The sequence below is a fragment of the Alligator sinensis genome, unplaced genomic scaffold, assembly GCF_000455745.1.
Source record: "Alligator sinensis unplaced genomic scaffold, ASM45574v1 scaffold448_1, whole genome shotgun sequence".
NCBI lineage: Eukaryota > Metazoa > Chordata > Crocodylia > Alligatoridae > Alligator > Alligator sinensis.
This window is the reverse complement of record NW_005841870.1, coordinates 362694-378804: the sequence shown is the minus strand read 5'-3', so window position 1 is coordinate 378804 and position 16111 is coordinate 362694.

Sequence of the window (16111 nt, the reverse complement as noted above, 5' to 3'; positions counted from 1 at the left end):
CTGTCTCACTCCTGCCTGACTCCAGGCTGTTCCTATTTCACCCCTACCTATTTGCTCCCGTCTGATCCCAGCCTTGCCACAGTCTCTGCCCTTGCTGTATTTGGACCTCCTGGCTCTGATCTACCATCTGTCCTGACCATGATACCAACTCAACCCTCAGCCTGACAACCTGGACTGCAATAGATACCTGGTGTGACACCAGCCTGCCTATGGTAACTTATTAAGTGACTGCCCCTGGCTGTTGATCCTGACACATCTCCAGTGAGCTGTGCAGAACCACTGATCAGCTGTGCTCAACTGGTCAGAGAAGTAAGAGCCTTTCCAATAAAAGCAGCATCAAGCAGCCGAATGACTCGTTCTTAATTTGGCAACCTGTAGTGAACAAAGCAGGTTGCAAACTACCCCTATATAAAAAATTGGGGGCCTATTGTATTTATCTGTTTCCCAGGAGGATTCCATTGCAGTCATGTGGGAAAACACTGATATTTAAGGTTGGCCTTGAGGTCATCTTCAGCCATCCTGAACCACCTTTTCTCATCTGTAGTAAGCCATACACATACAGCATGTACAAAAGCCATGAACATCGTGCTGCTTATCTTTTGAGCACAGTTTCCTTGCACAGGGCAAAACAGAGCCATTTTAGAAATTGGCTTGTGTACTGCTTGGGTCTTCTTCCAGGCCTGTCTCTACTTATAGGCAGTAGAGACAGGAAATCAGATGTGGAAGGACTAAAAGAAAGGAAAGGAATTATGCAATTCTTGCTGACCAACTTTCCATGCTCAAGCTTTGCAGCATTGGGGAAATTGCAGAAACACTGAAAGAAGTAGCAAGCTAGGAGTTGGGCAGGGATGGGGTTTCAATCAGCAGGCATGGTTTTGGGGGTGATCTAAATGTGAACCTTAATTGTCAGTGTATACATAGTCTTAATTTAATCCCATACTAGAAGTATAAGGGCCAAGGAAAAGAGAAAGATGGTCACACTTGCCTATACTGTGAGTACTGCATAGCATAATGCTAGCAGCACGCTTACTAGCTTAAAAGAAGAAAAAAATCCTCCATATCTAGGAAGGTTTCATTCCAGTCATGTGTCCTACTTCAAGGGAGTATCTCTGCACAGAGGAAAATCTAAAACAGAAACATTTTTGCAGGATAGTACTGCTTCCATTATATCAGGCCTGTGTTTCTCTTTCCCCAACAAAAGCAGTGTTTGATAGAAAAGGGGGTCAAGGGCTGTAAAAACTAGAATCAGGACTCATCAGACATTAGGCCTAGCTATGAAGTCTATCATGATGCAAGTTGCAGGTGTAAACAAAAATGAACTGTGTTCAGCACTGTTTGGTTTGTCCTTGTCTCTGCTTGCAGCTTAGCTGTGCTTGTACCAGTTCTGCTAAACTGATTGACAACCGTGCTCAGTAGCTATTTAATTTGTAACATAGACAAGGCCACTGAGTTATACAATGAATTGCAGGTTTATATTTGGCAGCCATTAAGAGCTGAGTATTTTTCATGTCCTTGGGTCTGAATATCCTGTCTTCCTACACCTTATATAGCAATCTGTGCCTGTGCAAAGTAAGTACATGAAATTGCCACACCAGAATGGTAGCATTACAGCCACTTCATCCACACATAAATTACTATACAAGGATACAAGGATACTATACAATATACTATACTATGCAAGGCAATGGAGAATAAGGCCCCAGATCTCCTCAAAGGAGATCATAAAACCAGAAGCAATCCTGGACTTAAGATAAAGAACAGTTCTTCATTTTTAATGTCAAACATTAAGGATATTTCATTAAAAACATAATTACTGTAGCATCTGTGGAAAAAAAGATTTATAGCTAAGGTGGTATTGTTAATTATTCAAAATCACCTTCTCTACAAAATCATACTATATTATAAAATGCCTGCAAATTAAGTTAATGTATTCATTATAGTGCTAGATTTCTATTTCAATGTATTGTCCAGGTTGAGAGATTCTAATAAGAACAGACAAGGAAATGTAGCACTGTATATCTTGGAAGTCCTTTACAAACTATGGCTAATTTATTCACATAACATCCCTGTGGTACTGGTCACTAAAAGTTAGTTGTTCCCATTTTACAGACAGGGAAACTGAGGAAGAGATGGTAAGTGGCCAAAGCAACTGATGGAGCCAATGAAAAGACAGGACTAAAATTCTGGATTTCTGTACTGTCAAGCTTCTGTGCACTATGACCTAACATACTAAAGACTTCATATACTTTGTCAGAGACCAACTTTCCAAAATACAGTCTTTAAATTAGAGTTTTCTGAAGACACTGCTAATCCAGAAGTCACTTGGCAATGTGCATTTCTAAATAACATAGCGTCCACTTGAATGAATGAATGGCATTTTCAAGGAGCCTGTAAAACCCCTTGGCCAGTGTAGTGTATATCTTCTACTAGGACCTCCTTCCACTATGAACTGAGCTCTCATTTTAAAAAGCCTGAGCCTAAATTGATTCAATCCTTGCAGGTTAGTCTAACGTAGCTAGGCTGAACTGGCGTGCAACCATACAGACATTCCTTCTGAACTGAAGAAATGCAGGCACATGCCTGCAGTGGCTCAGGCTAGAAGCAGGGGGTGGGGAGACACTAGAGCAGCCCTCCTTTCCCTTCCATACTGCTGAGTTGAGGGGGGCAGGGGTGGCCAGGCCCCTGCAGGGCGCTCTGATTAGGGAGGGGTTCCCCCCACACATATGCTCCTGACCAGCAAGTTGATAACACAGCATTTAGCTCCCCCTCGAGAAAACAAAAGCCTCTCTCATTAGTTCAAGCTCTTCTTAAACAACCTTTCCAAGGAAGGAATGGAGGGACATTATCAGCTGGCCTGCTGATTAGCTCCAAAAAGCTTTAAGTGGACACTATCCTGTCTGCCTTACACAGACACCTCTTAGCATTAACTAGCATACCACATGCTGATTATGGTCTGTGCTGTGGGAGAGGGGAGGGGGAGAATCCCTGCTTGAGCGGGGGGAGGTTGGGGGACAGGGGGAAGCCAGGCAGAGGGGTGGGGCCAGCCCTGCTCTGAAGCAGACAGCCCCTCCCAGGGCTACAAAGCATCTGGGATGCTGAGGGACTCTGGTTTAAGTTAAACCAGGAAGGGGGCTGGGACACACATTGCATAAACTAGTTTTACCCAAATCAGTTAAGTCCGATACTACATTCAACCAGGTTTATCTCAAGCTGGTTTCAACCATTTTCAAACTGGTTTATGTGCACTGAACATCTGTTCTGTTGCAGGTTTAAACCAGTTTCTGATCACGTAAACCAGTTTATGTGTACTGTCTCTCCCTAGCCTAGACATTCATGTTTTGGCTGTACATACTCCCTGCTCACTCTCACAGTGGGTGTGCAAGATGGCAGCAAGCACACAAGTAAGCGCTTGTTCTGGTTTCAAATTGGTGCAGAGATCAACTGCACAATCAGTCAGGGGGAGTTAAAATGGTGGCTTTCTCATCAGGAAAGTCATCGAGTTTGGACTATTTTGTACTAAGGTGGGATGAGTAAGGTGGAGAAAGCCTCCTCCTAGCAGCTACACCCTCTCCTTTACACTCAGTGGTCCCAATCAAGCCCTTTTGCTGACTGTCAGCAGGAGAGAGCAGGTAAGTAGTTTCAAAAACATTTCTGTAGTGATTTTCTCCCAAAGATGAAGTATGTTATATAGATCTATCCACAACCTCATTCTTGAGGGTAGGAGGCAGGTGATGAGTGATGCTCCAGTAAGATGAGAGGGGAAGGAAGTCTGCAATCACAAGGCCATATGGTCTGAGCCACCAGGCTTGCTCATTTATTCATAGTTAAGGCAAGAAGGCACCATTAAATCACCAAGTCTGACCTCCCAGGCATATCACAGGCCATAGTTTCATCTAGTTACCATTGTATTGTCTCCAGTGACTTGTGCTGGCTTACAGCAAGGGTGACCTAGATACAGCCTATAGGCCAAATCTAGCTTGCAGAACCATGTTGTCTGATCTGTGGGCCCAGAAATTTGGTGGCATGGCAAGCAGTGACAGCGTTAATGGCCACAGTTCCCAGAAATGTGGCAATTACTGTTGCTGCCACTCCATCCCACCTAATTTTCAAAACTGTGGGGAGCCCTACAAACTGGATCCAGGGTGCAGAGTTGTTTCATCAGACCTGAGGGGCTGGAAATGTGGTGGCAGGAGGCCTGGCAGATGCTGTGGCTCCTGGAGCCACAGCAATTAATGTTGCCACCACCAAATTCCAGCCCTGGGACCAGATAATGTAGCTCTATGCTCTGGATCCAGCCTGTAGACTGGCCCCACACCACTCACCACTGGCCAGCTGGCTGAGTGGGACACAACTGGCCTACAGTATAGGTTGTCATAGGAGATTTCCTTAACATTGGCCAATCTAGTTTTGAAATGAGTCAAGTGAACTGATCAGACACAGGTGGAGTCCCTAAGACTAGGGACAGACGTTACACATAAACTGGTTTAAGTGATCAGAAACTGGTTTAAACCTGTAACAGAACATAAGTTCAGGGCACATAAACCAGTTTCAAAATGACTGAAATTGGTCTGAGATAAACCTGGTTGAAAGTAGTATCAGACTTAACTGATTGAGCTCAAACCGGTTTATGCAATGTCTGTCCCAGCCCTCTTCATGGTTTAACTTAAACCAGAGTCCCCCAGCATCCCAGCATGCTCTCTGGGCTGGGCTCTCTGCTCCAGTGGAGCAGGGCTGGCCCCTCCCCTCTGCTGCTCAGCCACAGCAGGGACAGGCAGGAGCAGGGGCCTGGCCAGACACTGGCTCAAGAAGGGAGGAGGGAAGAAGTTTATTCCCCCACCCTGCCTCGCTCCCTCCCCTGTCCCACAAGCACTAACCTGCATTTCTCTGTTGGCAGGGGCATGGGCAGTAGCAGGGGAATGCCAGCCCTGCAACATGGCCCCCCTGCCGGGAAAAGGCTTGCACTCCCTGGACACCGTGACAGGGGCTGCTGCCTCCATCAAGAGTCCTGCCCCCTTTCTGCTCCAGTGGGGGGGCAGAGGTTGGCTGGTGGAGCCCCTTTGTGGGGGAGCAGGGAGTTATTCCCCCTCCCTCCAGTGCCCAGTGAAGAGGGCATATTCCACTATTTACCCCAAGCAGGGAGTGAGCGGCGGTGGCGACAGTTGGGGCAGACTGACCCAGCTGTGGTCCCCTGGGGGCAGAGGAGGTAGAGGAAGGGATAACCCCCCACCATGCCCTCTGCCTCAGGGGGCTATGCTGGCCAGCATCTGGCTGCAGCCAGCCACACCACTGCAGCAACAAGTGGGGGAGCGCCTGACAGACCCCGGTGCGGGTCTGTGCAGGTGGGACAAGGAGGTGGGAATTAAACCCCCTCCCTGGCCAGTTCAGACCAAGCTACTGCCGGGGCTGGCCACACCCCCCAGCACACCTTCCCTAAAGCAAAGGGTGCACTCTAGCGCCCCCCAGTGCCTGGCCTGAGCAACTGCAGGCATGTGCCTTCATTTCTTCAGTCCAAAAGGAATGTCTGTTCACTTGCAAACTGGTTCAACTGAGGCAGGTTAGACTAACCTGCAAAGATTGAATCAATTCAGGCTCTGGCTTTTTGAATACCTGTACCTAGCCAAGAGTCCTCTGAGTCTTTGAGAGGAAAAGAAAAGGGGAAAATTAGTCCTGAGGGATTAGACCCAAGCCTCTGTTTTTTAATTCATATGAGTTAGCATGTCTATCAGCTTTATAGACAGACATCTGACAAGAGAGTGAATATAAACCAGTGGTTCTCAATCTTCCTTAGACTCAAGGCACTCCATGGAAAGATACCAGGTCTTAGCTCTCACTCTTTTTTGGACTACAGAAAAACAACAGAGTAGTTTTTTCTGTTGCAAAGAACTCAGAAAGACCATATCAGGTCCAACTGTTTTTAACACTTTGTATTCCTATTTGAAACCTCTGGGTTTAGCTGTGAATTGTGTTTGCACTCCTAACAGTGCTAGCATTGCATGGCATGCTGTGACACCCTTGAAAAGATCTTAGGGGGCCCCAGCACCCTGGATGAGAATCACTGATGTAAGTAAACACTTGTTTTCATTTCATGAAAGTCGATGGGCCAGTGGAATGAGGCCCAGTAGTGAAACTTGGTGTGAGGGAGAGGGGAGACAACTGGGGCACCAGCCTCAAACACAGATTTTGAGGGTAGGCCCCTAGGAGCTGCCAAAGTAGAGGCAGTACCAGGCAACTCTGCCCTGCCCCCACAGCTGCAGGAGCCCCTGTGTTTGAAGGTAAGTGCTTTCCTTTCTCTACCACCCAGGGCACCCACAGTTCATGTTATGCCTCTGGCGATGCCTCCTTTAAACCAGACTTGATCTGGCCAAATACACATAACATGAATGAGTGTCTGCACAGACAACATTTGGGAGCATTCCCTTTCTTCTGGTGGATCTATAATGGAAGGTTAATTTTAATAAAAGGTGTATATTTTAAAAACATCAAAAGAATGCTCTGTACCAGGTAGACAATATATTAATGAAAGTCAATTATTTTCTTCAAATTGTGCCAGAGGAAAAATTAATTACTAGGAGAATGAAAAAAAAGCTCTCCACCTTCTGCAAGCTCCAAGCAGTGTGCTATTTTCGCCTCTTGAAATCTAATTTCCATGAAACATTTCTGCAGAGTGCACATTTTCTGAATATGAATTTCTTAGCAGACTTGCTAATATGGATGCCATAATTCCAGAGTAAAGAGACAGTGTCCTGCTCCAGAGGCCTTTGACTCAGAAAGATTATATTTCAAACAGACCTGCAGTTCACTTCAAGGTATTGTGAATAACCAATGCACAAGGAGGAAACAGCCTGAAAGAGGACATCTTAAACACCCTAAAGGTGGGGGGAAAGTGTATATTTAATCTTCAGTAGTAGAGGGTTCATTCATGCCCAGAATATAAATACATCTTCACTTTGATTTCAGCATCCTCTGCAGACTACTGCCAACACAGGATCCCAGTGCAATGTCATTCACAGCAGTTGCTTGTAGCCTGTTCCAGCTTGGTTAGGTTTGCAGTACATTAAGGAGGGTCACTGAAGAATGCATTGGCTTGCTCATCCTAAATGCTGAGTGATTTTTATGTTTGCACTGTTGCCTCCATCCTTCCATCCCTCCCAATGGTTATGAGAACAACACTTGCATGGCTTCTCACCAGCTTCACTTTCAAAGAAGCCTACATATCTGCTCTTGGTTATATAATTTCTGATCAACTCAAATGCATCTTATAGTGAATCAGCTACCTGACTCTAATGGGAACACTTTTCCTCCTGTGACCCTGCTAGCAGCTCCAGGCAAAGCCTCTCCTCAGGAAAGCCAGGCTCAGGAAAAGATTCCTTATTGGCCATTTGCTGTCCCTGGCACGGTGGCTGCTGCTGGGTCCGGGCCAGAGCAACAACTGTGGCTGCCCCTCCCCCACATGCAGCTGTGGCTCAGTACAGCTCATGAACGCATTGGCCTTATCCCAAGACAATCCCCACTGTTTGCCAACTTGAGCAAACAGAAAGAGTAAACCACTAGAATGCAAATGAGGGCCTCCAGCAGAAGCAGGGCAACTCGGCTGCGCCATCTAGTGATGCTGAGGGAGGCATGTCAGAATCGTGCTTCTACAGGTGGTTCAGTGATTCGTTACATTTCCGAGGGATGACCTGCTGTCTGCTTTTATGGACAGACAAGAACCCTAGTGAATCCAGGCTGGGGGTTGGGAAGGCACACACAAGAGGTGAGTGTTAGCACTGTGGGGTGCTGGCATCTCCACATGGGAAGTGATGAGTTGCTTGTTAGCCATGGCATCGTCCTTCACCCTTTAAAACTTTCAGGGCTCCAGGGAGTAACTGAGTGCTGATCTTGTTGGCATTCACTTACTCATTTCTCCCACTTCCCAAAGACAGAAGACCCCATCCTGGAGTGCATGATCCAGGGAAAGGGGCTGAGGGGATTCCCTAGTAGCAGGACTTCTGCATCAGCCATTGCTCTGGAAGTGTGAGAGGACTAAATGCTAGTACAGGGGTAGGCAACATTTTTTGGCTGGAGTGCCAAAAAACCCCACAATGCCTACCTTGGAAGGTGCCAGAGTGCCAGCATGCCAGAAAAACAAAAAGAGGGCAGGGGGTACATGGCAGGATGCCCTGCTTGTGCCCCTTGCCCACCACCCAAAGCCTCTCCCTTGCAGCCCTGATGCCCTGTGCCCCCCATCCAAAGCCCCTGTCCCCCAGCTGCTGACAGCCACAGTGCCTGGGCTGCTTGCAGAGGGCTTCCATGGGAGCAGCCCAGGCTCCATGTCTATTAGCAGCTACCCAGAGCCATGCCTGACTGCAGCCAGGAGACTACAAACAGCTGCTGCCCTCCCGCCCTAGCCCTGGATGTCTCCTGGCCCCGGGCTCCAGTAAGGCAGCAGGTGCTGGCACTGCGCCTGTTGGGGCTGGGGAGGCAGCAGCTGTTTATAGCCTCCCAGCTGAAGCTGGCCCTGGCTCTGGGTAGATGCTGGAGCCCAGGCTGCTCCCAGTTGGGTTTGCAGCATCCCAGCTGGGAGCAGCCCAGGCTACATGATTGGCAGCAGCTACAGAGAGCTGGGGCTGGCTGCAGCTAGGAGGTTGCAAACAGCTGCGCCAGGCTCTGTACTGGTGCGTGCACATGCGCCTCGGAGCGAGCGGTGGGGGAGGGGCCTGAGGCAGCGCAACCCTGGTCCCTCCCCCACTCCTGGCACAGAGCTGGTGACTGGGCTCCAGAGCCCGGCACGGCTGTTTGTAGCCAGCCTGGTTTCTGGGCAGCTGCAGCAAGCAGCGGGCAGGCTGCAAACAGCTGCGCAGGGCTCCATAGCTCTGGCATCAGCTCCATGCTGACTGCGCGTGCACCTCAGGGCAGTCTGCACTGCCCTGCTGTCTGCCCTGAGGTGCGTGCGCAGTTGCCGCCAGCATGGAGTTGATGCTGGAGCTGTGTAGCCCAGCACAGCTGTTTGCAGCCTGCCCACTGCTTTCTGCAGCTGCCCAGAGCCGAGGCTGGTTACAAACAGCTGCACCGGGTTCTGGAGCCCAATCACCAGCTCTGTGCTGGGAGCGGAGGAAAGACTGGGGTTGTGCTGCCTCAGGGCCCTCCCCCACTGCCCGCTCCAAGGCGCGTGTGCACGCACCAGGACAGAGCTGATGCCTGGGATCCGGAGCCCGGCACAGCTGTTTGCAGCCTCCTGGCTGCAAGCAGCCCTGGCTCTCTGTAGCTGCTGCCAGTCATGGAGCCCAGTCTGCTTGCAGCAGGGCTTGCAGCCTCCCAGCCACCTGTTGGGAGCAGCCCGGGCTCTGTTGCTGGCAGCAGCTACCCAGAGCCAGGGCTGGCTGTGGGGCGCCAAGCAAAATGGCCTTGCGTGCCATGCTTGGTACGCATGCTGGGGGTTGCCAACCCCTACGCTAACACATGGGTCCAACACTTCTTGCAGGATGTCCCTGACCTCTGCCGGTCTGGTATACATGGGAAATAGAGCCCCTCTGTTATTTCCAAAGGGGTGATGCAGAGGGTGAGGCAGGGTGCCCCTAGAAATTAACCGGTTAACCAGTTAGGTGCCACCCTGCCCTGCCTTCTTCCTGGCTAACATGGCTAATTACCTCTCCCTACAAAGGTGTGAAAAAATGTCAGACCTTCTTGGCTATTGTTTGACACTAGTCAGTCATCAAAATTCAGCACTGGGCAGGCTCTTTCAATGAGGGACAGAAATTGATGCTAGAGTTGACTGATACTTTGCTCTGTTCACTTACAAAGAATGTACACATTCCTGTTTTCCTGGAGTCAGCATCTTTTCTCACAGCCTCAAGCCACTTTATTGCCAATTCAAAAATCCCACTCTGGACTTTCCTCTGGGCCACATTCCCAAGCTTTATTCAGCCAGTGTGAATACTTCTCTGGTCTCTCTGCTTTCTTTCATAGACACCCAAGTAATATCCCTTGAAACCACTCTGCCCACTTGTACTTGCCTGTGCTGGGCATGGGATGTACCCACGTATTTGGAGTTGAAAGCTGCTAGTGCTTCAGCAACCTGATTTATATGAGAGAGCTTAATGGCTTATAACAACTATCTTAAATGAGGAGTGGCAGTAGCAGCTCCCTGGGGACTGGAATTTGAATGAGTGTTTGTACATGTAATTCCCTAGTCCCAGAGCCCAAGTCATGGAGCAGGACCCCATTGCATTAGGTGCTGTATGAACACTAAAGACTACAAGGTATCTGCCTCAGAGAGTTTGCAGTGTGGCCAACCGTAATGACACGGAGAGTAATAAGACTCCTGGGCACCTGTCAGCAGGGATCCTAAAACACTGAACTGTGCAGATCCAGCCTTCTTTGGAGTGGAACACCTCTGCCTGTCTGTAAAGAACAGATGTTAGACAGCATTGTTTTAGACACTGAGCTGCCACATTTCAGGGTTGTTATTTCTTGGCTTGAAAGGAGTTACCTGTTCAGATTTGTTTCAGTTAATGTGACACATCATTAAAAGAAGCATCTTGCCAGGCTGAGCAAGTGCTGTCCCACCCTTTCTGCTCTACCATCAAATATATCCAGGATGAGTCATCAGAAAGCATGGCTTGTCAGAGCCTTTGCAATCACATTTTCACTTTGCCAACAAGACACAGATTAACCCTTTGGATAAGTAGGCTTTTGTCAGCACAACATCCTCAGGTTCAGGAAACAACACTCAACATTTGGCATAATGCGAAAGGCACCTTTCTTCTGTGTGTGTGTGTGAAAATAAGTTGCATGTGGATTCAGCACCTAAAAGTCTTACCCCTGAAGGCACTGTAACCCCCAGCTCCTGTGGCTTTCAGTGGGTGCTGATGGTGTTCAGCATCTTCCAGTGGTAGGCCCTGAGTGAGGATGAAAGGCGGCAAACTGGCCACTGGAGCTGGGGAAAATATTTCTGGCAACATCCTTTCAATCTCCGAGTTTGATGTTCCCATATTTCATTTCAGTTTCCTGAAGAGAGTCCCATTTTGAGGTACTGCCTAGGAAGTGTTTGTTTGTGTTCGAAAATCAGATCATCCAAACTAAAGGCAACTCGTTTTAACGTTTTCCTTTCAAATGCCCCCTTTTTCTAAGGCATAATCTTAGCATTTTTAAATTGGAAATATTATTAGCAAAAAACATTGGTTTTAACTTCAGACCACTGGATAAAAAGGAAAAAAAAAAACCTCCCAAGAACTAAAAATCCCACCTCAAACTTTAGTGCATATGATAATACATTCTGCAAGTATGAAATAACCTGAAAGGAAGCAACAGAAAATCTTAAAAAGCATAGTTTTGTACACCCTCATTGGGAGTATCAGCTAGTATCTACTCTGAGGTCTCCTCTGTGCCTAAACTTCAATTTGGCAGGTTACAGTTTCGGAGGAAAGCTTGTTGTCCATATTCCTCCTGTCCTTGTTCTGGTAAGACAGCCAGTTAGTGAGTTCTGAGCTACAGAGACCTCCTGAACTCTCCACTGGGAAGCATACAAAGCCCACCAAACTCAGTTCACAAAAGCCACTTTCAAGCATTCAGTTGATAACAGCCTTAAGGTATTCACAGTCAGCTTGGACTGGATTTGAATGGGCAACCTAAGGAATAAAGGATCTGTAGCCAGTCCCCAGGGCCAGCCAGACTACCCAAGAAAGTATTTGATATTTTTGTTTTTCCCTCCGCTGTTCTTTATCATGGCTCTTTAACATTCTCATTCACACTTTCATTAGCATAAGAACTGGCCATGTCCCTTCTTCTAAGTCTTGCTGCAGAAACAAAAGACACCCCCCCCCCTCCATTTTTAGGTAAATATGGAACTGCAGGTGCTTCTTGCAGATAACGTAAAAAAGAAACTTCAAACATTAAGATCAAGTTCTGAATATCACTGCTGAATTTCTACTAGCTGAGCATCTCACAAGAAGCAAGTGCCAGGGTAAAAAGAGACAGCAGGCATTTCAAATCCAGCTTATTCCCAATACAGAGATCCAAGCACAGAAATATGTTAGAAGAAAGGATTCCTCCGTTGCTAAAAGAGAGAGCATTGCAATTATGCCAGGGTCTATCAGACTCGAGTCCCTGGTACATCTCATATTTGAAGGCCTAATTAAAGCAGGTACCCAATTTTGTTCAAGCAACTTTAGCAAAAGACCACAAGAGAAAGCAGTCTTGTTTCTGAATTACTGCTCTGAATCATTCCACCTCCTAAAGTAAGTTTATGATCCATGGCAATAAAGAGACAGAGACCACGGTCATCAGCTAATCCAGTATGGGAAACATCACTTGAAACTTTCTGCTCCAAAAATATCATAGGCCTCAACCTCATTGCAATTTACTACTACTGCTATGAAGGTTTATATCTACTTTGTTGGCTACCATTTTCCAGGGGGCAGGGCACTCCAAGTTTTTTGAAGAGGTCTCCAGAGTCATCTTGATTGATGCTACTTATATAGATGATGTGGAGCAAGATTTTCGTTGCCCATGGCTATAATGTTAAGGCCTCAGCAGCCACAATCACTTTCCAGAAAAACTCAGCTCCAAGCCTGACAACTAAATTAGAGCCACATTTTCCAGGCACTCATTGGGTGTTATTTTGGAAATGTTACCAAGGGGCATTTTCTTTGTTGATTGTTTTCCATTGAGAGCCAGACCCTTGTTACAGTTATCAGTGAGCTATAGAGGAAGGTTGTTCCATGAATTTTTAAATTGGCTCTCTGTATATTTGGAATAGTGAAGTCAAAAGGAGTGACCAGGAGCTTTCTAAACTAATTACATGTTTTAATCAATGTCAGCCTAATATCAGTCTGGCATAAATTGAAATGTAAATTCTGAGATTTTTTTCATGCATTACAGTCAAATGTCTTTTTCTGTATCTTCAAACAATGCATTTTTATTTTGTAAGATTTTTTAGAGGTGACAGGAGATCTATAAAACCATGTAATTTAGGGACCCATAAAGCCACATAATTGATCAATATATACCATGCTTCGATAAAACAAGATATACCAGTCAGTCTGTGGGTGGGTGGGTGGGGGTGTGTGTGTGTGTGTGCGCGCGCGCGCGCACGTATCGTTATATCTGTAATTTGTGTTCTGCTATGGTTATGTGCTTTTAAACTATTAATGACAGATGTTTAATACTGTATTAAGGGAAAACGAAACTCAATTAAAATATTGTAATATGAGTTGTCCTCTTTTTTAGGACAAAAATAATGACATGTCCCAGTTTTGCTACAGCAAAAAAACCTACAAGACAGCCTGAATCATTCATCCTACTTTAAATGTTTTATATGAATTAGATGCAGCAAAATAAGTTAGTAGAGTTTTTCAATATACTTTCCTTCATAGTGTTTGACTCTGGTGCCCATTAGTATATTTGGCAACCCACCTTGCATGTAAATAACTTTCCCTTATTCAGTCTGACCCTGTCTAGAAAGGAAAGCTCTGAAGCCTTGATCCTGTCTATATAAGGACAGCCCTATCTATAAAGGACAGTGCCATAAGCTAGACAAAGAACTCAAGACAAGCTGTGATATAGTGTTAAGAATTAACCAGCCGTACAAATATGTCACTTAATAGCTGTCCATGACTAGACCAGGCAGCATACCAGAAAGCCAGGAGAAAGCCTTCCTTCTGTAAAAGTGAGTGGCAAGTTACTGAATCATCCTGGCATGCAAGAGCCAGTGTGCCTCAGTGATGGGAAAAGTCACTGCCTTCTACAAGGTATATTAAAAATAAAAGCAAAAGTGAGAGCACGCCCCCAGCACTCAGGAGGATATTGGAATCCAGAAGGGAACTTTCCCAGAGAACTCTTCAATGGGGCCCCCGCAAAAAATATTTCCATTTGGATAACATAACAGCTGCTTTAAATTCCTCATGTAGCCCCTTGCTTCTATTATGATCTCAAGGCCTTTTACAGTTACATGCAGACACAAATATATCACTACATCCACACCTGAAAACCAGCCATATTGCTTTTGGTGTACAGGACCTATATCATGGCTCACAACACTGCATGACAGCCTAGGACAGAAAATGAAAAATGCTGGATCTAAGGAAATTTAAGTGAGCTCACTGGGGCTCCTTATGTGCTGAAAATCTACAGGAGCCCTAAGTTATCATAGGATCTGGACCTAAATAGACAAGACAGGCGAGAAATTGAGGCCCAGTGAACATATTGTGTATTTTCCTGGCCAGCTTACTCAAACACATTCTACTTGAAGTCTGGCTTGCCTTGCTCATGCAAGTAAACCAGGACGTTTAGTTCACGCCGTGTGAGCTTTGCTATCCACTGTATAAGCCAGATCGTTGATGGAACTGGTCATATGGCGGAGGTGACTCAGCACAAACCAGCATGAGATGTCAGGAGCAGCAAGCTTTGATAACCAGGAAAGAATCCAAATGTTACCACAAACCGCAAAAAATAATCACAAAATCATTCCCCCTCCTGGTGTTCAAAAATTAGGTATTTTTGAGGCCTGTTACCCACAGCCATTTCCCTAGCTTTGTCCCCAGCAATCCCATGCCTGAGAGAGGAGATAGGGGAAAGGAATCAGAGTTAAACTTGTATCTGCTGGAGCCTTACACTTTGTCAAAGGACCATTCAAATTGTCATTCTCTTTAATACTCTGTTCAAAAAGACAACCAATAAAAACTCAAACCAGGCACAAAGTATTCCCATTGCCATCTGTAATGGGCAAACTGAGTTATGCTTGGGCTCTTAGTTCCTCTTCAAGAAGGAGAGGAGGGAGGACCTGGGTAACTATAGGCCAATTAGCCTATGTGTGATAGGCTTGCAGAAGGTAGGATTCTGAATGACAGCCAGCATAGCTTTGTTGCAGGCAGGTCTTGTCTTCCCAACCTCATCTCCTTTTATGATTAGGTGACTCGCCACCTGGATAAGAGAGACGAGGTTGACATAATATACCTCGACTTCCAAAAAGCTTTTGATCTGGTATCTCACAATGTTCTCATGAGAAAATTGGAAGACTGTGGGCTTAACTGCTCAACAGTCAGGTGGGTAGGAAGCTGGTTGTAGGGTAGGACCCAGCTAGTTCTAATGAACAGATCTGTGTCATCTTGGTGGGAAGTGGCCAGTGGTGTCCCACAGGGGTTCATGCTTGGTCCAGTGCTATTCAACATCTTCATCAATGACTTGGATCTGGGGGTGAAGACCTCACTGGCCAAGTTTGCGGACAACACCAATTTATGGGGAAGCATGGTCACACTTGAAGATAGACTGCAGATACAGGCAGACCCAGACAGGCTGGCAAGTTGGGCAGACTGGAATCAGATGAAGTTCAACATTGAGAAATGCAAAGTGCTCCACCTGGGAACGAACAATCCCTTGCACACCTACAGGCTTGGCAATGCCAACCTGACCTCAGGGTAATAATAGCCCACAATATAAACATGAGCTGGCAGTGCAACACTGTAGCCAGCAGGGCCAACAATACCTTGGCATGCATCAATCAATGTATCTCCAGCAAAACCAAAGAAGTGATTTTCCCACTCTACTCAGCATTGGTGACATCGCAGCTGGAGTACTGCATCCAGTTCTGGATGCTGCACTTTAACAAGGACATGGTAAAGCTTGAGAGAGTCCAGAGATGAGCCACTGGTATGATCAGAGACTTACATGGCAAACCATATGAGGAAAGGCTGAAGGACCTGGGACTCTTCAGCCTGAAGAAGAGAAGGCTGAGAGGGGACATGGTAGCAGCTTACCGCTACATTAGAGGCATACATTAAGAGCTTGGTGAGCAACTGTTCACTAGGGCAGCCTTGGGGAAAACTAGGAGTAATGGCCACAAAATCCTGGAAGACTGTTTCAGGTTCGACATTAGGAAAAACTACTTCACAGCTAGGGTGTCCAGACTGGAATAAGCTCCCTCCAGAGGTGGTGCAATCACCTACCCTGGACATCTTCAAGAGGAAACTAGATGGTCACTTTGCTGGGGCCTTGCCCTGGTTGTCTTTCTTGCTTGGTGCAGGGGGCTGGACCCAATGATCTTCATAGTTTCATAGTAGTTTCATAGTTGGTAGGGTCGGAAGGGACCTGAGCAGATCATCAAGTCCGACCCCCTGCCATGGGCAGGAAAGAATGC